Consider the following 21,267-nt stretch of genomic DNA (forward strand, 5'->3'; position numbering starts at 1 on the left):
GAGACTGTGAACGAGACATATAGGTTTATTGGGACTTACTTACAGGGAGAGTGTCCAGTGGCGGCCGGCTGGACAGAAGTGTGCATCCGCAAACTGCCCCCTAAGAGAACCTGCTTAAGTAGGCAGAGGAACAAAGGCTGCATGCTTGCCAAAGGGCTGTCCTTGGTACAACCAGCGTTCCCAGGAACAGTAGCTCACACGGAGGGGCTGTGTGTCCCTGTAAGACGCGATGTTCTTCACGTGGGATAAGGGAGGATCCAGGCTGCCCTGGCCCAGATGGTTACAAATCCCAGTAGCTGGGCGGCCTGCCCAGCAGGGAGCCAGAAGGACACATAGTTGCAGTGGGCCTGGGGGTTTCTGCTGAGCAAGCAAGGCCCAGGCCTTACAGTGGCCAAAAGGTACAAACTTGCAATTATAAGATAAATAAGTACTAGGGATGTAATGTGCAACATGGTGACTATAGTTAACACTGTTGTAGGATATATAGGAAAGTTGTTGAGAGTAGATCCTAAGAGTTCTTATCACAAGGAGAAATTTTTTTCTTTTCTTTTTATTGTATCTATATGAGATGATAGATGTTAACTAAACCTCTTGTGGTAATCATTTCACAATATATGTGAACCAAACCATCATGCTGTATGTCTTAAACTTATACAGTGATGTATGTCAATTATTTCTCAATAAAACTGGAAAAAATATGATATATAGACAGTGGGAGTATGAGTAGAATAGAAGACGGCTAAAATAGTTGAATGCAGATACCTCTGGGGATGACGGAAATAGGAAGAAATGAGGCAAGAGGTTTTCTTTTTTTCCTGAAAGCAATGTATTGTCATTTGCTTTTAACTATTATATATTTTACTTTATAATAAATAAAAAATATTTTGTTAAAAGCCACCCCTCACAAAAGAATCTAGTGTTCCATGTCCATGATCTATCTCCACATATGAGTTGAAACCAAGTTAGAGGAGACCTTACTTTTTATCCAATTACTATGGGTCAGGCACTAAACTAAAACCTTTATGTGGCTTCCCTCATTTCATCCTCACAGCAACTCTACGAGGTAGAAACTCTTATTAGCCCTGTTTACAGATAAGAAAACTGAAACTCAGAGAGGTTAGGTAAGTGCTTAAGGACACCCAGCTGGCAGATGGTGGGGCTAGGATATGGATTCAGGTCGTCTGACTTGGGAGCTTGAACTCTATTTGCAGGTGTTCTAAGATGGTAGAAAGGTCAAATCTGCTTGATAGCTACTATTTATGATATAATGAAGTCTAATGGATCAAGAGAAGGATGTAAATGGACTTGTTTTTTATCAGTAACATAGCAAATTAACATTCATTTTTATTGTAAGGGGATGAATTTCAATATTTGTTATTAGTGCTGTTGAGTTGATTCTGACTTGTAGTGAGTCTGTGTACAGTAGAACCCTGCCTGGTCTTCTCACACCATCCTCTCATCTTCCAGCGCTCTATCAGTGCTTTTCATAGGGCTTTCCTGGCCAACTTTTTTGCAAGTGGATGGTCAGGTCTTTTTTCCTAGTCTGCATGCTCTGCTGAAACCTGTCCACCATGGGTGACGCTGCTGGTATTCGAAATACCCATGGCGTAGCTTTCAGCGTCAAGCAACACGCAGTCGCCGCAGTGTGACAAATGGACCGATAGGAGGTGTGGTTCACAGGAAGTGAACCCAGGGCTGTGGCGGGTCATAACCACTGGACCACCAGGGCTGGCTGAATTTTGACACAGAATAGACTTTTTAAGGAAACATCAATATTTTTCTCAAATTGGCAGCATCAAAACTGTTTTTATGGAATTAAAACGTACTACACTTACTTAATGCAAATTCACTTGGAAACATAAAATTTCCTTATCTTTTTCTGTAGCTTAGCTTGCAGCTGTTGGCGTCAGTCTATATGTAAAACACAAAAATAAGTTGTTTCTTGGTAACTCCATTGACTCTGCAGGCAGATATTAGACAGAGTTGGTGTCGATGAGGCCAGCATCTTGGTCAGAGGGCCCAGATCATTCTACAGGAAGGTGCTATTTAAAAAAAACTTTTCTTACCAACTGCATAGGAAAATAAATTCGTTTTAGAAGATTTTTAAAAAGAGATGTTCAAAAAATAAAATGACATCGCCATTCCACACCCTCATGATAGCACTATCAATATTCCAGTGTATACCATTTCCATCTTTTTTTAAATCACATATGTTATTTATTTGTTCTGTTAGTTTTTTTAAATTGGGATCACACTTTACATATAGTTTTGGCACCTGTTTTTTCATTCCTCAATGTATTGTGTGCATTTTTCCATGTCATTAATGACTGCAGTGTACTCCACTATTAGAATATGCAATTATTATTATTTTTTTTTTGGTGAGGAAGATTGGCCCTGAGCTAACATCTGTTGCCAATCTTCCTCTTTTTGCTTGAGGAAGATTGTCTCTGAGCTAACATCTGTGCTAATCTTCCTCTAGTTTTGTATGTGGGACACTGCCACAGCATGGCTTGATGAGTGATGTGTAGGTCCACGCGTGGGATCTGCTGAAGTGGAGTGTGTGAACTTAACCACTTTGCCACCGGGCCAGACCCTATGCAATTGTTTTTTTTTTTTTTTAAGATTTTATTTTTTTTTCCTTTTTCTCCCCAAAGCCCCCCAGTACATAGCTGTATATTCTTCGTTGTGCATCCTTCTAGTTGTGGCATGTGGGACGCTGCCTCAGTGTGGTTTGATGAGCAGTGCCATGTCTGCACCCAGCATTTGAACCAACGAAACCCTGGGCCGCCTGCAGCGGAGCGCGCGAACTTAACCACTCAGCCACGGGGCCAGCCCCATGCAATTGTTTTTTAACCTATCTTGCTTGTTTAATATTAGGTTTTCCCCACCTTTTTTTCTGATATATATATAAATGAAGAATATTTGCATATATGCATGACCACATCCATGAATCTTTTCTCAGAATACATTCTCAGAAGTGGAGGTGCTGGGCCATATTATAAGCTGTGGGAGGAGCTACCTAGTATTTCTTCACTGCAGGCGGTGCTTCACTGTGCACCTAGAATGCCCACTAACAGCTTCTGGGCTCTGTTTCCCAGGAGCTTCATAGAAGAGACTATGGAGCTGGCAGCTGGTGGGCAATTAAAAACATCAGTCTTCAGGCTCTACTGGTGGATCAAAATGAACATGTTGGATTGCCTGTACCCGCCTTAACATGTCCTGTATTAGTTAGTATGTTCCCGTGTCAGCTCAGAATGCTTTCAGCTGCAAGTAACAGAAAAACTTGATTTACGGTGTCTTAAAAAAATGGAGGATTATTTCTCCCACATAACAAGAAATCTAGAAATGTGTATGTGGCTGTGGCTTTAGTTCAGCAGCTCAGTGATGTCAAGGACAGTATCTGTGGTGTTCCTGACCTTTCCCTAACGGTCACAGGGCAGGTGCAGCTGAAGCAGGCATCAGGCTTGTGTTCAGGGAGTCAGGCAGGGCTGAGAGAACAGAAAGGGGTGAGACACATTTCTGATCCTGGGGGCTGTTAGCCTGACTTAAAAAAAAATGGTACTTTTTTCCTCTTACTGCAGAAGTAATATATGTTCATTATAGAAAATGTATTTCACCCATAATCTCACCACCCACAGCTAATCACTGCTCTCATTTTGATGTTTGTCCTTCTAGTTTAGTTATAAATGCACAAAAGGGTGGGATTATCCATTTATGCAGTGCCTCATAACTGGCCTTTTAAATCATTATCCATCTCAATGCCCCAGCACCTGGTAGATGTTTTAAAATTTTTACTGAAAAATTAATGAATGATTTAAAAAATGCACTCTGAATATTTTCTGTATCTCTGAGTATTCTTTACAGTATGTTTTTTATAGCATAATTTTTTCTTTTTTTGAAGATTTGCCCTGAGCTAAGATCTGTTGCCAATCTTCCTCTTTTTTTTTTTCCTCCCCAAAGCCCCAGTACCTAGTTGTCTATCCTAGTTGTAGGTCATTCTAGTTCTTCTATGTGGGATGCCACGACAGCATGGCTTGATGAGTGGTGTGTAGGTGTGTATCCGGGATCTGAACTGGTGAACCCTGGCCTGCTGAAGTGGAGTACGCGAACTTAACCACTTGGCCACGGGGCCAGCCCCTATAGTATAATTTTTTATTTATTTCATTTTTTTGAGGAAGATTAGCCCTGAGCTAACATCTGCTGCCAATCCTTGTCTTTTTGCTGAGGAAGACTAGCCCTGAGCTAACATCCATGCCAATCTTCCTCTACTTTTGGACACCTGCCACAGCATGGCTTGAAAAGCGGTATATAGGTCTGTGCCCCAGATCTGAACAGGCGAACCCCAGGCTGCCAAAGCGAAATGTGTGAACTTAGCTGCTGCGCCACTGTGCCGGCCCCAATATAGTATAATTTTTAACAGCTGCATATCGCTCAATTGTTTGAATCTTTCATAATTTCTTCAGCTGGTTCCCTATTATTTTAATGTAGATTTTTTCAAAATTTTAAGTATGACAAATAATTCTGCAGTGAACACCTGCGTGTGTGTATACAAGTCTCTTGTTATTTCCTTACATAAATTCCTTTTAGAAGTGGAATCACTGGGTCTGAGGAAATGACAGTTTTAAGGTCCTTGATGTATATCATCAAATTACCCTCTTAAGATGTACCATTTTACACTATTACTAGCAATGTGAGTTATTATAACCTCATTTTGGTTTTTTGGTTTTAATAGACTTAATTTTTTGGAGTAGGTAATATATTCGTCTGATTCAAATATCAAAACAGTACGAAAAGGTATAAAGTGAAGTTTTGCTCCTGCTCCTGTCCTCATACTCCCATTTCTGCCCCCATTTTCCTTAGTGTAGTCACTTACATTAGTTTCTTTTGCATCTTTTCAGCATTTTTAATGCACACAGGCAAATATGTATATAAATTATTTTCCTTCCTTTCTTACACAAAAGTAACGCACGATATACACTGTTCTGGACCTTTCTTTATTTGGTTTGACTCCTGTATAATGTTCCATTATGTGACTGTTCCGTAGTTTTATTTATCTATTCTCCTGTCTAGCTTTATTTGAAACCTGTGTCTTTTCAGCCAAACTGGGCCCAAGTGAACCATGATATTCTGGCCCTGCAGCTGCACCACAATAGGAGTAGGCAGCTATATCTTAATTTCCTAGACCTACTGCCTGGCCTGCCGCACATTTTGCCTTTGCCTTCCAGAGTGTCGGCAGTGTCTGAAATATTCTGAATCCAAGAAGGGAGACAATTGCAGAGGTAGGTTTATCCTCTTTGAAGACCCACTGGCTTGTCCTCCTCTAGCTTTGATTGTGAGATATTTTCATGTTCTAGTTTGGGTAAAGAGTAACCCCTCCATTCTTATCCAAGGGATGGTGGCTCATGTAGGGAATTTTGTCCTGTGTACTTTTTAAGGAATTTAATGTCACAGAGTGCCAGGCCTATTGTATGCTCCCTCAAAAGGCTCTAGCGAAGAATCCTGTCTTGCCTCTTCCAGCTTCTGCTGGCTCCAGGGATTCTTTGGCTCGTGGCTGCATAGCTATTTAGTTCACCTAGTCGTCTCTGTATCTTTTCCTCTTCTATTTGTCTCAAAACTCCATCTGCCTTTCTCTTACAAGGACGCTAGTCTTTGTAGTTAGGGCCCATCCCAATAATCCAGGGTGACTTCATCTCAAGATTCTTAACTTAATTCTATCTGTAGAGACCCTTTTTATGAATAAGGTCACATTTGCAGGCCCCAGGGATTTGATGCAAACGTATCTTTTGAGGGACTGCCGTTCAACCCACTACAGGCTTAGACTCTAGTGCTGTGATTCCAGAATCTGTACTCTGCTCTGCTATATCATAGCCTGTGAAGCACCACAGAGAAAGGCCATTTTCTCTTCCATTTGTTAATAAAAGACTGGACTTTCTCACTCAGTGTTGTGTCTTCGTTGCCTTGCATACAGTGCCTTGCACAGAGGAAGTGCTCAATGGAACGGAATGGCTTTATCAATGAATGATCCATCAAATATATGAAAGCAGTGTTTGTGTCTCTCATTAATTTTCTTCGGGCTGAATCTCCCCGGGTACTTCAGTTGTTCCTTATGTGAAGTTCAGAAGCCCTCAGCATTCTGGTTGCCCCCTTGTAGGTGCTTTCTGATTTGGCCAATCTTCCTCTGAAAATATACCTTCTAGATTGAACTCTTGATAAGATCTAAGTAACTGGGTAGAATGGGACTATTAATTCTCATAGTTTGTACAATATATTTTTTTTAAGTAGCCCTAGGTTGGGCTCTTTTTAGAGTAGCTACTAAAGTCATTGCTGGTAATTGTTAAAGAGATTATAAAAAGAAAACTTGCCCCATACTTGTAGCCCTACTCAGTCGTTGAGTTTTTAGGGCCAAATTCAGCCCTGAGTCATGCTAATGCAATTTTTACTGATTTTGGGTTCTGGGGATGGATTTTGAGTTTGGAAAGAAAACAATCCAGACATCACACTTTAGGGTTTAGTAGAAAGGGCAAGCATACTTATGAATAAATCCGTTTTCCCCTCTCTGTTCCAGTTTGTTGAGCCCATGGAACAAAATTGTGTGCTGTAAGAGAACTGAGTGATAATCCAAAACAATTTTCTGCAAGAACAAATCAGGATTTTCATGACCAAATATTAGAGAAGAGAATGTTTATCTTCTTAATGTCCACCTGTTGTGGCATGTAGTTGTAGAATTTTTTTTCTTTTTTAAAATCACATTTACCAACTGCTTGTGTTAATTTTCATGTAGTTGTACCCTGAACGAATTTACCCTCTTGGTGTTGTATGTGCTGCAAGTTTCACTGCTGTCAAAACATATTTTTAAAAATAACCCATGGGTTTTAACCAATACAGTCAAGATAAATTAGATTTTTTTTGAAGTAAAATCTACCTTAATATTTAGATCAGCAAGAAGATGTGGTTATGATTAACTTTTGCTCTTATGTGGCAAGATAGAACTGAAGCATACTAATGCTTTTAAAAATGTTTCTTTAATTAGTTAACTTTCTAAACTAGGGGTTAAAATAAGGAAAATATAGTAACTCCCAGTAGTGGAGTCCATGGCTCCATTTACTCCATTATACCTTCTCCTACATCTTGAGGCTTTTGTGGCCTTGAACGGGATCATTTTGAAGAGAAAGGCCCTCTGCTTAGAACTCTTCCCCTCACCTCTTACCTGGCTACTTATTCTACTTGAGGCCTTAGCTTAAATGTCTCTTCCACCGGGAAACTTATTCTGACCCATAAGACTTGGCTAGTTCTCATCTCATAAGCCCCTTTCATGCCTTGTGCTTCATTTACAGCCTTCCGTACTTACATCAGTCTCCATCAGGTTCATGTTTGTCCTTTACCCAGGCTGTAAATGCTACAAGGCAGAGCTGTTTTCAACACTCTGCCTAGTTCAGTGTCTGGCTTATGGTAGATGCTTAGTAAACCTTTATTGACTGATTGGCCGGAGGCTGAAAAAGCCATTTAAGGAATTATGGGAACAATAATTTTAATAATATTTGCATTTGTGTGTGTGCGTGCACTAATAGCAGAGAGGACCTCTTTTCTTTTCCTTCTGTGCATCAAATTACTGAAGGAGAAAGAACAGTTGACATTCTGTTTTAAAGTGACCGTGTATTTGACCCACTTCTTCTCTAGTAATGTCATCACGGTTGTACCTCATTGCTGTGGGTTCTTGGAGGCTGACAGGCGGAACAAGTTGCTTCAGCTCACAGTCCTCATCTGTCATACAGAACAGCTTGCAGATTCTTGTTATGTGAATGAAATATGGAAAGAGGGATATTTTCCTTCTTGGGCTATCAGAGTAATTGAAAGTAACCATATCAGGGCACAGGGGGAAAATGCAGGAAAATAGACTGCTTTTGTGAAGGGCAACTCATCAGCTCTCAGAACTGCAGGTGTCGAGCCTCGTCTCCAAGTGCAAAGGCTCAGGAAGCGTTTCCTGTTATCAAAAGGCCCGACATTCAACCAGAACATTCTTTCAGTAAGGAAAATGCCTTGGTTCGTGTTGCCACCCCTCAGCTGCCTGATGAGATGCCACCTCCACTATCTTTGGAGGCACGTCCCACGGGACCCTGGGCACAAGCTGTGTGTGTCCTTTAGGCAGGGAAGAAAACTGTATTAATATTCCAAATCAATACACTGTAGTAGAAAATTGGAAATGTGCTATGAAACATCATTAACCAGAGAAATTCTACTGTTCCTGAGTTTTGGATCAGAAGAAATAAATAATACTTGACTGCTCTTATAGTTTATATTTTACAAGCTTGGCCCTGGTGAAATGGAATATCAGCTAATACTGTATCAATGGCGCTTTGCCTTCTAAATGGTCGCTTCTGTAGATATAAATTGAGCTTTATAGAATAGTTATAGTTTACAGGAAGCTTTTTACTTAACAGTGGTCAAAAGTACAAACGTAGTGATAGAAAGCAAGGTACAATTCAGCAGTCATTCAAGTCATGACTTTGTGATATTTTGAGATAGCCTTAAAATCACTTAGTCGAATAAAACTCTGAAGTACTGTAACTGCCAGGTTGCTTATCTAATTTATGAAACAGAGGCAAGGGAATCAACAATAACCCTCCATTTAACATGATTAGATTAGCTATTACTGAAACCGCAGAAAGTATATAACCCTTTACTTTGTGTTCACTTGAATTTGGTTATTAAGCTTTGATGGAACTTTCATTTAACCAAATGCCTTTGTTTACAACAATAAGCATGTTAAGTCTTTTGTGTTCTGAATTTGATATGACCATTTTGGTACATGCCCTCTGCAAAGATATGTTAAAGTTACAGATTCTGTTCATTTGAGTTCTGTCAAATGTTTTCAGTTGAATCCAGGTCGGGTCTTGTTTTTTCTCCGGTCTTTAAGAAATGCATCTTTTCTCTATAAGCCCTCTACTTTTTCAAGAATATAACCAGGCATTAACAAACATGAAACTACTTATAGCAGCTCTGTAAAAACTGATTTTTCAAAACTAAATAAGCATCTGGTGGGCTGAAAATGTTTTATACCTGATATTTAAAAGATATTTTGACTATTGTCAAAGGAATCAATTCCTTCATGCCGTCTCCCTTGCGGATGCTGTCATATGCCAGTGTGTTGTGTGGAGCATGGGCTCTGGAGGGAGGCAGGCTTGGATTTGCTCCTCAGTGCTGCCCCTCACCTGTCTGTGACCTTGGACTGCTCCTCTTAGGAAGGTCAGGTATCTCTAACTGCCCTTTCCTCAGTGAGTAATAGAGTTCATACTAGTACTTATCTCATAGAGTTATACATGAGGGGATGCATGGAAAGCCCTCAAACATGATTGTTATTATAATGTGTGTGTGTGTGTGTGTGTGTGTCCGTCCACAGTTTATTCATGCATGTTATCGACTCGACTGAAACCCTGTTGTATCTAAATTAGATTATAATAGTAGAAATGCTGTTGTCCTTTGGGGACTTTATGTTCTAGTTTCATGGCCATATTTAGAAGTAATATGGAGCATAGTTACCATTTCGAGTCTATTCAGAGCCACAGCTTGAAGACAAATCATTGTGAAGGTGATTATTTCAGTTGCTGAGGTTGGAACTCATGAACCAAATCCGTATTCCAAATAAGTCTTTTAAAGTGGAGCTTTATTTCAGTTTTTATGAATTGATGTAATAGGATAAAGAGTGTTTTCAACATGTGAACTAGAAATATATGGCCCTTCTGATAAGAAGAGCTCCTTCTGGCATTTTGTTGTTAGTCTTTCACTCCTTTATCTGCTTTCCACATCTGTTAAGCTTCTCTCTAACTACCTGGCTCTCTTTGCAGTTTTCATCTTCATCTCCATCCTTTGCGTACACATTTTTGGGCTAGTGGAGGTGGGTTTGGAGAAATCCACACTATCTCACCCAGTGTCCTTTAGACCAGTAACCCATAGAGGAGCAATAGGAGGTCAGGCTGGAAGATCTGGTCTCTGACACTGATGTCTAGCAAATTTGCATGGTTCTTATGGGGATGGAACTTTTCTCCTCATCTGTACCATCTTCTCTTGGCTTGAATAATGAGTCACTGGAAAATGAAAACTTCTTTTGCTGTGAAAGCTTCAGCAAGAAAAAAATGTTAGACCCGTGTTGTTAGTATAGTGCAAAATAGGACAGCATTTGAAGACAATCTCTGCTTCAGCATCATATTGACAGTGCCCCTCGCTTGAGTCAGGGATTGGGGACTTACTGAGATACACCATCTGGCAAAATACGGAAGGCCAGTCTTATGCCAACTGAAAAAGCTGCATCAGTTCCAGCTCTTGTGTATTTTGCACATTATTGGATGCCTTGCAAAACGTTTATCACTTTTTAATTAGGAAGGACTAAGGGATTTTAGTGCCCCCAAAGAAAATTTAAGCAGCCTAAAGATAGAAAAATTATCCAGTGGATCATAAATGGCAATAGGTGTTTAACTTCGAGCTTGCACCGGAAACAAGGACAGTTTCATACTAGGATCTTTGTTGGGGGACATGTGTCCTTGGTGTGTCTGGGTGGAACTGGGGATCTGGTCTTTCTGTTATTCTGACAGTTCCCCAGCTTGTTTTCCCTGCAGCATCACCAGGCATTGAAAGCACATGCCAAGAGATCAACTCTGTTCTGCTTCTTGGCCTATCATGTAAACTGTGGCCTGTCATGTTCATTAAAATAAAAATTTGTCGAATGGAATTTGCCGGACTGGCAGAATAGTTTAAATGTCAGATGTTGTTAGGCCTGGATGTAAATATTATGTTTCTATTGTTAATTAATTGTAGCGCCTCAGTACCAGTGATCCAAAATCCAATTTAGTCTGCAATAGTCCTGTGGATAAGGGCCAGAGATAATGAATGCAGAGGGAAAAAATGTACTCAGAGTTTCCATTGTATCTGTGAATGTCCTCTTAGAAAAATAGCAAATTTTGGTGTGTCATTGTAGTTCAAGAGGTACAAAACAGGACAGAATTAAGACTCATTGTCTTTTGAAACCTCTCAAATGTTACTTACTGTCGAATCTGTTCCACTGCTAGCGCCGAGTCTGTCCCAGTCTCAGAATTCCCAAAAGCTGCTGCTCTGTCCCCTTTCTGGGACCCCCCTCCCCCATTGTTCCAACCCCAAGTCCATTGTTATGTTCACAGCTCCTTTCAGAGTTGTAGAGCTGAAGTATCTAGTCCTGTAATCCTCCTCATTTCTCTTTGCAGTGTTCATTTTCCTCTCTTTATTTGCCATCAATCCTTCCTTTCTTTTTCTTTTTGTTCTTTGTTTTGGTCCCCAGGCTCAATAGCCTGTCTGTCAAGTCTGCCACTGTTTGTTAAGATCATTTTGCTTCCAAATTGAGATGGTGGCTGAATATCACTCAAAATAACGCTGTTAGAACTGTCTGCATTAGAAAGGGGAGTAGAAATCTTGCCGCTGGGGCCCAGACCTCAAAACTGACTGTTATTGCAAAGCCATGAGCCAGCAGGCGTTTGTGACCGCCATTCTCAACCAATATTTTGTTGATGTTTTTTGCTGTGAGCATGGCCTCTTACCTGGCCACCTCCCTGGGTTCCAAAGGCAAGTGGGTATGCCAGGCAGAGGAGGACTAATTAAGACTTTGGAAGGCAGGACTAATGTGGTCCAGTGGTGAGGGACTCTCATTTAATTCCTGGCATCCTGGTCCATGCCAACCTCATTCTGCCCCTGTGATTATGCCAACTGAGAAGCGGGAAAGAGAAGATGAACTTTGGTCTGCTCTGAGTTTCCCTGTCCAGCAGTGTCTGTCAGATTAAAAATGAGAGGGAAGGAGGCCAGAGAATCTTCCAGATGGAGAGTTCAGAGGAGGGCACAACCAGACTCCCTCTCTGCAGTGACGTAGTTGGGCCATCCAAGCATTGGGCCAGGAGCCAGGAGGAGCACAGGCTGCTGCGTGACCCTGCAGTGGAGTGGGGGCCTGGCAGAACAGTCACCCTTGACTCAGGTTGGGAGCAGATTTAAACCAGGCACACGCAGTCTGCGTGGTAGGGGCAGAGCATTTACCCTGAGGGCTGGGACAGTCTGGTTGGACGTTCATTCAGCTCTTCATCCTGGACTCCTCTTAAGGGTACGTTCCCCAAGTCACGTGGGCAACTGCAGAAACCAAATGGGGAATTGGTGTTCTCCAACCTGTCTGTTTCTTCCTTTAGAATGCATTAGCCGTGTAAGAAAGGTGACCTTATATAGGCTGGAGCCAGCAATAACAGCAGTGGCCCTACCTCCTTGGACGGACTTGCATGTGGACAGCAGTTCTAGGCAGCAGGGGTTTAGTGAGGACACACTGCACTGATAATCACTTGCCACACCTCTTGGTAGCACAGTTTTGTAACTGGTTTCAATATTCATTGAAAAGTATCCAGTGTGGATGCTCCAAGAACAGGGTTTTGCTCAAACGAGGACTGTTTTTTAGACTAAGCCTATCTGAGGTCTATGGAATGATGGAATGATGATGAATGAGATTAAACACTGAATATCTAATCTGACCTTCCTTAAAAATGGATTATTTTAATATCGCATCCATACAACCTCAGTTTCTCTCAGAGATGACCCGCTTTTTCTCAAATTTGGGTTATTAGAGTTTGGGGATGGTTTGTGCTATTGGGAGCGGAGCTGTTTGAATTGAAATGTCATCCCATTCTGAGAAAACACACTGGGGCCACATTAGGGCATCCCTGTGCAAATGTCACATTGTCAAAGTGTCTCCTTTGGGATTAGACTCACCATGGTATGTTCACGTCCTGTCTGGGTGGTCAGACAAAGCAACTGACTCCTCATAGCCGGGGTGCCAACCCAGCCAGGGTCATGCTCCCTGAGATTTTATGGAATTTGATTTGTCTCTAACTCTCTGAATTTTAAGATGCTAATTACTGGCTGATTGGTATTCTGCTCCTCAGATGTCACGTAATGATTTTCCAGAGCTCGTGCTTCTTGGCAAATTTACGTTTCCAATGCCTGGCAAATATTGGACAGCATTGAACAGGTGTGGTGACGGTGTGTGGTGTTGTGTCTTCTGTGTGTGTGTGTATGTGTGTCTTAGCCACAGAAATATAGGCTCCCATAGAAAGAGATCTTTTCGTCTTATGAAAGCCTAGAGTACAAATTGAGAAAAGGAAAAAAAAGCAAGAACAAAAGTAAAAAAACTAACCCTAGCTTAAGAATTCTCAACCACTCTTTAGTTTTAATAGTAATGCAAACTTATTCCTTTATTAAGCAAATTTTATTGAGTGTATGTTCTGTGCCAGACAGTGTCCTAGAGAATATGGATTCAATATTGAACAAGACAGATGTGGTCTGTATCTTTGTCAAACTTATGGTTTACTGGAAAGACTTTCACATCCATTTTGACAATATCAATTAGTTATCTAGGTGAATAACAAAACTAAAAAATATTTTGATCACCCCCTCAACTCTAAAAATATTGAAGTTTCACAGATTCTGAAAATAATCTCTAAGAAATACAAACATATAAATTGAAATAAAACTTCTAGGAATATACCTGAGAAGTGTCAAGTTTTTGGGGTCTTTGCTGCCGTTTCTTGTGAGGGTTTAAGTCAGTATGCAGATTCTCAAATAATTCCACGCATTTAAAATATTCATTTGTCATCAGGTAGTTTAACCAGTGCTATATTTTCCAACTGCCTGGTTTTCACCGATATGTAGAAAAAAGGTTTAAGAATCTTCTCTTAGTTGAAAATTGGCTATCATTTGAAAGAATGTTGCAATAATTTGTCTGCAGTAACAGTTCGCTGAACCCAGCACAAGAATGAAAACGAGGGCTGAATTTATTCAGTGTCTTCATTCTGGTGTCTTGTCTTCATTCCTGAGTGAACAGACTTCTTTCCTAGGTATGTAGATAATTGTTAAAGACTTAAAGGTCAATAACCAATCCCTTAATGTGGCAGTCTGGTCAGGTGAGGGCTGCAGAAGGCAACATATGAGGCAATCGCTCAGTTCTGGGTAATGTGGCCTTAAGTAAGGTGTGGTTGCGTGGTTCCCAGAGGTAGGTTTCAATTGGGAGAAGATGAATTGTAATCAAAGGAGGTTTCTATATTCGAGGAAGGTTTCTATATTTAAATTCAGACTGATTTTTAAGGGAACTGAGGGCTGGATAATGGAGTGAAGGGTTTGGGCTTGGTAAAGATTTTCTGGGAGGCTATCCTTTATGTCTTTCGAGAGAGGCTGAAGCCCAAACCTATTTGGATTCATTTAAATGTAATTTATGTCTTGGAGGGGGTCGTATGAAGGTTGCACAGCCCGTCTGCTTTAGAACAAAATGGAGATGAGTTAGGCATGAGAAGGTGGGAAGTGGTATAACAAATTGCAGCTGCACTTGAATTGTAGAAGTTTAGGTCCTTAGATTTTCCGGTCAAAGCAAACATGGGAAAGAGAGGGCTAATTGGAGTGATTATTTCTGACTTTTGTCCGGAGATAGGTACCCAAAGCACCCTGGAACAAGAGTTTTCTGATCCTGACATGCTCCCACTTTGGACATCTAGCTCACACACATGCACAAATGTTCAGGAAATGTTTCTGTACTGGAGATGTATACAAAAGCTGAAGAATCCGCTTGTACTTGTTTATTCAACAAGTATTTCCTGAATGACTATTTGGTGCTGGTAATAGAATCTGGGGCTCACAGTGCTCAGGCAGGGTGGGGTTGGTTTGAACAATAAAAGCCATAAATTTGAAAGAGTTTAGACACTAATACTTAAGGTGATAAAACATACACAGAGGAGAAAGTGGTAATTTAAAACAATAGCATGAGTGCCTGTCACAAGACGTTGTATGATTAAGGTGAGACCAAAGCTCTGTTTGAATACCAGTCCCACCATCTGTCCCTTTTGACTTTCTGGGACCCCTCAGGACTGATTACTCTTTCTCACTCTTTTGCATTCAGGCTCTCAACTGGATCTTCTCATCATCTTGACACCTGCTCAGGTGTTTTTCTGTTTAAGAACTATGCAAAACCCCCTCTTTCAGTCCTTTGTCCTCCTCCAGTTGCTACTGTCTTTCCTCCCCTTCACACCCAAATGTGTCTGGGATTGTCCATACTCACTGTCTTCATTTTAATGATTTCCACTTATCTCTTAACCAACTCCAAACAGAATTCTGTCTCCGTCAGTTCACAAAACAGTTCTCTTTGAGTTCCTCAATGACATCATAGAGGGCATTTTCAGTACTTATATCACTTGTCCTTTCTGTGACACTTAAAGTTTTTATTTTACTTCCCTGAAAGCTCTTCTTTCTCCTACATGATGCCTCTTTCTCAACACACCGGTTAAATGTTGAGCTTCCTCAAGGATCAGTCCTAGGCCCTCTTCTCTTCCTACACCTCCCTGGACAGTCACATCGTACTCACAACTGCAGTTACTTCCTTCTTAGAGATAACTCACCACTCCCAGACCTCCTCTCTGAGCTACAGACACATATATCCAACTCCTTACCTGGACATTTTCTTTTAGATGTTGCCAAGGCACCTCAAATGCAAGATATCCACAACCAAACTAGTGATCCTTGCCTCCAGATGTGGATCCTAATGCAGTGAGATTTATTCAATGGCCTGTCCAGCCCTACCTCAGAAAGGGAAATTGTTGTAAAGATTGTTAGTTTCAAACATATTTTTAAAATCTCATTTCATAGTCAGTATCTAACTTTAATGAGTTGTGATCAGAGAATTGTTTGGTTGATATCTGTTCTATATATTTTTTGAGACTACCTTTGAGGCCTAATATATGGTCAATTTTTGCTTCTGATCCATGTGTACTTGTGAAGAATGCTGTGGCATTGTTTTCCAAAGGTGGTTGCACCAACACATTTATCCAGTTCCATGTGCTCTTCTTTCAGTGTGATTGACACTCTTCCCACTGCGAGATGGAGAGGTTGTCCTCTCGCCTTGAATCTGGGTGAGGGTTTGTGACTGCCCTGACCAGTGGAGTGCTGTGTGAGTGGTATTAATATGGCTTCCAAGCCTAGGTCAGAAGGAATATAGCTTCTGCCTGGCTCTCTCTTTGGGAACTCTTGGCTTTGAAGCCCAGCCACCCTACTGTGAGGAGACTTGAGCCACATGGAGAGGGCACATGTAGGTATTCTAGCTGCTAGCTCCAGCTAAGGTCTCAGCTAACCCTCAGCAACAACTGGCAGACGTGTGAGGAAATGAGCCATCAGATGATTCCAGCCCCCGATCTCCAAGTCTTCCTGCTGAGGCCTCAGGCATTGCAGCATACAGAAAAGCCGGCTTACTGTACCCTGTTAGAATTCCTGATCTGTAGAAACCATGAGAGATAATAAATTGTTATTTTTAAGTCATTAATTCTTGGATAATTTGTTATGTAGCAATAGATAACCAATACAAATAGCTTACTTCTGTTTTGCCTAATGCTATTTCCACCAGCTTTCTTTTTGGTTCCTGTTTTTTCATGGATAGTTTTCTATACTTTTCGTTTCAAACTCTCTTTATGTTTTAGATGTGTTTCTTATAAACATCACATAGCAAGGTTTAAAAAAAAATCCATTTACTCTGATCCCTGACATATTTGAACTTATTTTAAATATTTTCTTTCGTGTTTTTATTCACTGTGCTTTCCTTTGCCTCTGTTTCATTCCAGTCTTCCGTAGAGAATTGATTGAATTTTCTTTTCTCCATATTGTTCCCTCCATTGGTTTGGACATTTTTCTTCTTTTGGTGATTACTCTTATATGTTTTAAAATTGTGAAACACAGCATACATACAAAATAATTTTTGAAAGTATATCTCTACAGTTTAAAGAAAATAATGAACCAAACATCCAGATACCTCTCCCCAGGCCAAGAAATAGAGTGTTACATGTTCCAGAATGCCCCCAAAGCTTCTCCCCTGTTACAGCTCCTCTCTTGCCTTCAAGATAAATGTAGATTGAATTCTGTGTAAATCATTCCCTTGCTTTTCTCTATAGTTTTTTGCCACTTACATTCCAAAACAAGATAGTATTTCTTTTTGCCTTTTTGAATGTTGTATATAGGAAATAATATTATATATAGTCTTCTGTGGCTTGCCTCTTTTGTTTTACCTCATATTTTTGAGAGGTATCCATGTCAATGTGTGTAACAGTTTCATCGATTTTTCAAAGCTATATAATATTCCATTGTAAGAATCTATAATAATGTATTTATTCATTGTACTGTTGATAGATATTTGGGTTGTTTTCAGTATTGCTATTCTGGCAGTTCTGCTCTAAACATTCTTACATACATCTCTGTGAGCATATATGCAAAGGTCTCTTTGGTTATATACATAAAGAAATGCTGGTTATCCTTAACAAGTTAATCAGTAGCTTTAATGCATTCCTTTAACAACTTAGTATCTTTCTTCCTCCTAAAGAATTCATTCCCCCTCCTTTATTCCATATGCTTGTGGTCAACCACCCATTTCACCTTATTTGCAAACCCTAACAATTGGTCATTATTGTTACTGTGGGTTGTTTATAACCAGGGTTTAGTAATTATTATTCAATACTCATTATGTATTATTAAATTTGCTAGATTTACCATCATCATGCTTGCTAATTTCTTTTTTCACCATTGCTTTTTGTTCCTCATTCCTTCCTTCTACAATCAATTTCTTCTTATTCAAGTATACGTTTTAGTATTTCTTTCAGCAAAAGTGAACTATTGTGAGCAGTAAACATTCTGGTTTGTTTTTTTCCCTGAAAAATGTCCTTATTTTTCTGTCATTCTTGACTGATAGGTTTAGCATGAGTATAGAATTTTTGTTGACTTTTTTTCCCCTCAGCACTTTGAACATGTTATTCCATTACTGTCTTGCTTTGATTTTTGCTGATGACAGCTTGTTTTGCAAGGAGTCTGTTTTTTTCTCTCTGGTTGACTTTAAGACTTTCTTTCTGTCTCTGGTGTTCCTTGATTTCTTTCTGATGCATCTATGTGTGGATTTGCTTTTATTTATCTTCTTGAGGTCTTGGTGTGCTTTTTCAAGAAGATTCATGTCTTTCATTATAGAAAATTTATGTTCATTATCTTTTCATATTGGTCTTCTTTTCTTCTGAGCTTGGCTATTTGGAGATATATGTGTATATATATATTTTAAATTATCACTATATTTTATTTAGCATTTTTGTGTGTTCCAAGTGGAAAGGGATATAGCTCAATCTTTATGTTGTCAGACCATAAATCTCTCAGATTTTACAAAACTCAATATTATCCTATTTTATCTAGTCTTCCTCAAATTATGCTTCCCCCACCCCCACTGCAATTCACATAACACGAGGGAAGGGGAAATTTTTGATGCTACCCCATGGATGGGCCTACATTAATATTTCAAGGTTTACATCACAGCCCGGAGGTCTGACCTTGCTCTTTGGTGGCCAGGCATCAGTGGTAATGAATTCTTTGGTGGGATAGGGGGATGTGAAGGGAAATAGCCCAGTAAGGGCTAAAGCAATTACTTAGGATATGGAAGGAAAAAAAGGAACCATGGGAAAACCATGGAGTAGTGGGCTCCCAACTACTGTACCTTTAGGAGATCTTAGGACCTAGCCAAGAATGAGAAAGAGTCATATTCCAATTATTTTTGACTATGGAGTCACCATGTGAGTAATGCTGGACTGCTATAGAATCAGCCCCTGGAAACCTTAAGTTATTACTATTCCTTAACAACTATAATTTACCAGATCGCCTATCATATTGACTTGTGCATGTCAGTGCATAGTATGTTTTGGTCATAGGGAGCTTAATTTAACGTGTCAATATTTGATTGAAGGAGTGAGGCTTCCTCTGTTCTGTGACTTTCTCTGTGACTGAGAGAAGGCTGCACTCTACTTAGAGAAAGGCAGGCTGTGCCTGTAAGCTTGCATATGTATACTCATGGGGGCAAGTGGTGAAGTCTGGATTGGGAGGACCATGCACCTCATATAAATGGAATAGGCTCCCTGAAGTAAAGCTTTTTCATGGAAGTGGAAATAGAGTGTGCAAGAAAGATGACATTAGAAGAAATAAGAAAATAAAATGCTCGGTCAGATCGAGTATGCTACATAATGCTTAATTTGATTTTCATCTCCATACTTTTAAGCAGTTCCAATTCTGTTGAGGAGTTCCCACCCCAAAAGATTTGACTGTAGATCTGGCCAGGTTTGCATGATTCAGTTCAAGGTAGATGTGTATGCCGTTTTCAATTTATGGCTATGTCTTTTATTGGCCTCTGGTGCAGAAGATACGAGGCACAAGTTTTATCAATGGTTTAATGGTTTGGCTAGCCCCACATACTATAGTATATGGAAATGCTACTTAGAGACATTGAGAGAAAATGTTTGGTGTTTTACTCGCAGATAACTCAGGGCTTTCGTTTTTATCTCTTTGTAGTTTTGAAGCTCAGCAAAGAAGGGAAATCCATTGAGAACAATCTGTAAAGGTAAGTGTATTTATTACGTGGCCTTGACAAACATTGCCTTTACAACATTGATTTTTCTTTTATTCAGAGATTTAAACACTTGGATTAAAGATATAGCTGACAGGACAACTTCCTTAACCACCTGCTTGTCCTCCCTCATAGGCAAAACTGCTGAGCAATAGTTAGCAGAAAGCAAGAGGAAATAAAATGATGTGCTGAGGGTAGCCAAATGCAATTGTACGCTTGCTGACTTTTGCTTTCTTCTCAGCAGTTAAGACATTCCAATGGAGCTAAGTTTACTAAGATTAATGCTAGATGGAAAAAGAATGCACTCATACCACTTCTGGTCAATAGTTAAATAAAACCAGCTGGTCAAATAAAGCATTTAAAATAAAATGCAGAGTGGCATTTCAATTGGGCTGCATGAAATTTATCATGAAAGTCAGTTGTGCAGTTGTGTGGAGAAGCTAGTTTTGTAGAAAGGAGAAAGGCAGCTAGTTTGGTATAGCTAATTTCATTCCACCTAGTCACTGTGGACCCTAAGTGAGTTACAGGAAATGAACTTCCAAGTTCAAAGCAATGGGAAAAGTACCTACTCTGCCTCCTGTGGAACATTACAATTGAGTTGGTTTTTACATGAAAAAATGTAATTGTTTCCTCTTTGCTAGGTATATTTATAAGCATACCACTGTACAGCATTGTTCTTTGATTCATTGTTTAATTTCTGTTCTGCATGAAGTATTTTAATTTAAAGAATTCATTCTGGGGAATTATAGGGCTGCAGTTTCATCAAGAGTCTTTGGTGGCCAGGGTGAAATATGCCATAATTTTACATTTGTTTTCATCATCAATTATGTTTTTGACAATTTTAGGTTTTTTTCTGTCGTTTTTATTACAGCAATCATGACCGTGACCACTTTAGTTAAAGTTGAAAAGCCATTTTGATTTACCTTATATTTTAAGTTTTTCCTAACTTTGTGACAAATCTACTTCTGGGGCTGAATTTTTAATGTTTATTTTGAGGGTGAAAAAGAATTTTCTAGGGAAATTGGAGAAAACCCCTTTTGAATAATCAAAACGTGAGTCATAAAAATACCATTGTGACGATTTATTTTGGGATGACTAAATTCTGGTGTGTGAAAGCAGGTTTGGCTTGGAATTTTGCTGTAATGATTGGCCTCTAATGAAGAGAAAACTGTCTTAAGCAGTAGATAATTCTTATTTTCAGCCATATAACTTACATGTCTGTGGACCATTGAACCACATCTTGAAATAAAGCAGTACTTGATAGCTTTTAGAAATAAATTCTCATAAGTGATTGGAGGAAGTGTGATGTAGCAGTCTCCGGAAGCTTACCATCTTTAGGTAGAGCTTTGCTGCTCACATTCCTCTTGGAGAGTGTTTTCACACTGGTACAGTCCATTCCCTCCACTCTCAAGGAAAATCTTCTGTTGAATTGGTATTCTGGAGTCAGACATGGATTTAGTACTGGTTTGGCTTTTATTAGCTGTTGGGCCGTGGACAAGTTATTCACCCCTCTGTGTCTCAGTTTCCTAAAATGTGATATGGGAATGATAATATTATTTTCCTCATAAAGTTGTTGTGGAGGTTAAATGAATTATTATGCATCGAGGGCTTTGAACAGGGTCCTGGCCCGTGGTAAGTACGCAGTAGAGTCAGCAGCTGCTGCTCTTGTTAATATTATGATCATTATCATCATCAACATTAGCATCCTTATGAATTAATTCATTAGATATTTTGAGAAGTCTGTCCTTTTTGGAAGCTTCAGGATAATGTTTCCAAAATGAGCATGTTTTTACTAAAGAAGGGCAAATTCTGCTTTG

At 39.8% G+C, this 21,267-nt stretch overlaps 1 protein-coding gene across 2 annotated transcripts in view; it reads left to right on the forward strand.

Annotated features, from left to right (window-relative positions):
• The window catches only part of FHIT (fragile histidine triad diadenosine triphosphatase), a 1,347,126-nt gene that overhangs the window by 13,575 nt on the left and 1,312,284 nt on the right, over positions 1 to 21,267 (forward strand). Inside the window, exons 1-2 of one of the 2 annotated variants that reach the window (XM_023621204.2) lie at positions 13,730 to 13,889; positions 19,396 to 19,444. The gene's annotated coding sequence lies outside the window, so the exon portion shown is untranslated. Of the gene's footprint in view, positions 1 to 13,729; positions 13,890 to 19,395; positions 19,445 to 21,267 lie in introns of those variants that run through there. The other variant, XM_014731565.3, reaches the window with a different exon arrangement.

This window comes from Equus caballus, chromosome 16 (assembly GCF_041296265.1).
Source record: "Equus caballus isolate H_3958 breed thoroughbred chromosome 16, TB-T2T, whole genome shotgun sequence".
NCBI lineage: Eukaryota > Metazoa > Chordata > Mammalia > Perissodactyla > Equidae > Equus > Equus caballus.